The 2,500-nt window shown below is 41.0% G+C and overlaps 1 long non-coding RNA gene across 1 annotated transcript in view; it reads right to left on the bottom strand.

The window, feature by feature from the left end:
* The window catches only part of LOC147472014 (uncharacterized), a 71,983-nt gene that overhangs the window by 42,657 nt on the left and 26,826 nt on the right, over positions 1–2,500 (bottom strand). The gene's annotated exons all lie outside the window — the stretch shown is intronic.

Below are 2,500 nucleotides of genomic sequence, written 5' to 3'. Positions count from 1 at the left end.
CACACAGAGCTAGCTAGATACATATAGATATAGATAGATAAAAAGGCTAACTACATATAAAGATAGATAGTGGCTAGCCATATATAGATAGAGATAGACAGAGAGCTGGATAGACTGAGATAGATAAATTAATAACTAGAAAGATACAGATGTAGATAGATATATAGCTGGCTAGACATAGATAAAGTAGACAAACAAACAGCTGGACAGACAGAGATAGTAGATACATGGATAGATATAGATAGATAAATTGCTATCTAGATGAGTATATATAGATGTAGATATAGATACAGATATAAATGCTGATATAAGTCTACTAAGCGAAATAGGTATAAGTGTGCTAACATATGTATATTAACTCAAAAAGAAAAGAAAAGAAAAAAAGTTATATGAATAACCTAACATTCGCTTCCAATTAATTTACTGTAATAGCAACAATTTCAATGAATTGTTTGAAATAACCTATCGTGTATGTATTTATCAGAAAATGTGCAAATACACACGTGTGTACATGTATATTCGTAAGCCTTCACGTACATACACGATCACATAGCCCAAATCCCAAAATATTTATTCAGCAATGTGCGTTTCTCGAGTGCTTGTGTGTGCGTATAGAGTGTAAGTACGTATGTATGTGCGCCCACCGCATATAGCAACAGACGTCAACATACCAACATAGCCTTTGTATCATCGCATGTTTGCCATGAGACTCTTCCCCTCGGCTATGAGGAGGAAACATACACAATGAGGCAACGAGATGCACATGCTTGCTAAGGGCATGGCAGCAGGTGCCAAGGAGAGTGAGGGTGTGGGGGTGTGGGGGAAGGTGGAGAGGGTATGCAGCTGGAGGGAGGGGAGCGGGGAGAGAGGGGGAGGGGGAGGGGGAGGGGGAGGGGAGAGAGTGTGGAGCAAAAGGAGGAGGAGGAGGGAAAGAGGGGAGAGGAGGAGGAGGAGGAGGAGGAGGAAGAGGAGGAGGAAGAGGAGGTGAAGGTGGAGGGATGAATAGGGGGCAATAACACAGCTTGGAGGAGAGGAAGAGAGGGAGAGAGCAGGAGAGGGGGAGAGGGGGGGAGGGGGAAAGAGGGAGGGTCGAGGGGCAGATGAGAGAGATGAGAGAGAGAGAGAGAGAGAAGGGGGGGTTTAGACGCATCAGGTGAGTGCCAAACTTGGAAATTTCTTCGAGTAAAATGACTGCATTTCATTTCCCCTCAAATCAACATTTATGATTGTTCACCCTTATTCACCGAATCTAATCGGGATAAAAGCAAAGTAAATAATATATGCATCTTCCTTCCTTGAATCAAGAGAACACAAACAACAACAAATCACACATTCTAAAAACCCTTATTAAAAGGACATCCCATTTTCTCCAATACATCAAAAAAGAAAGAAAGAAAGAAAAAAAAAAGAGAAACAACGCAAATTGACCGCTCTTAACCCCCCCCCACCCCCCACCCTCCCTCTCAAAACAAAAAGAAGAAAAAGATTGAGAAAAAAAAGAAGATAATTCGAAGAAGAGATAGCAAGTGCAAGCGTCTTGAGTCTCTGCAATATACGTGGCTGGCGTCTACCCTTCTCGACTGGCACTGTGTTGGCACCGTTGCGCTCTCGAGAGGCCAATGCAGGCAATGGCTCTTCTCGGATGGGTGCCAGAACCCGTGGCATCGCTCAGGTTCTTCGGTTGGGTTGCCCTCTGTCTCCTTGCTTCTCTCTTCCTTTCTTTATCCTGTGTGTCCTTTGAGGTTTTCTCGTTTCTTCTCTTTAGTGTATTTTTGCTTCTTATTGTCTTTTTTGGGTCATTCATTTTGTTTTTGTTTTTCTATCTTTATTCTGTGTTAAGTCTTTCACTTTTTTTTTCCTTTCATTATCCTGTGTCTCTTTTACATCTTGTGGTTTCTTTTTTTTCTTTCTTTTTCTTATTTTTCTCTCATTCATCTTGTGTCTCCTAAATTGCTTTTAGTTCCCTTTTATTTTCATTCTTCCTTTCTCTATCCCCCCCCCACTTTCCTGTCTCTTTTATGTGTCTCTTCTTTCGATATCCTGTGTCATTCATATTCTTTACTTCTCTCTCTTTCCTCCTTTCTCTCCATAATTTATCTATTCTTCCGTCTCACTATTGCTTTCTCTCTCTCTCTCTTTTCTCCTTTACAACATTCCTTCTCTCTCTCCTTTCAACTTTCCTTGGTTAGCTCTCTCTTCTCCTTTCCCAATTGCTTATTCATTTGTCTTTCCTTCTCCTTCTTTCCATATAGTTTTGCATTCTCAAGTCCTTCTCTGTTCCTTTTTATTATGCTCTTCCTTGGTTTTGGTTCTTTAGGTGGGTTGATTTACTCTCTCTCTCTTCTTCTTCTTCTATATATGGCCTTATTGTCTCTTCTCCCTCTCCATTCATCTCTCTTTTACGCTCTCCCTTCTCTCCTTTATAGCATTATTGTCATCCTCTTCCATCCCTTTCTTTTACCCTCTTTCTTTCTGTATCCTTCTCCTCTTTCTCTCATTT

This window comes from Penaeus japonicus, unplaced genomic scaffold (assembly GCF_977035675.1).
Source record: "Penaeus japonicus unplaced genomic scaffold, GWHDUDI00000001_assembly GWHDUDI00000004, whole genome shotgun sequence".
Taxonomy (NCBI): Eukaryota; Metazoa; Arthropoda; class Malacostraca; order Decapoda; family Penaeidae; genus Penaeus; species Penaeus japonicus.
The sequence above is the reverse complement of the archived record's forward strand: the minus strand, read 5'-3'. Positions and strand labels throughout refer to the sequence as shown.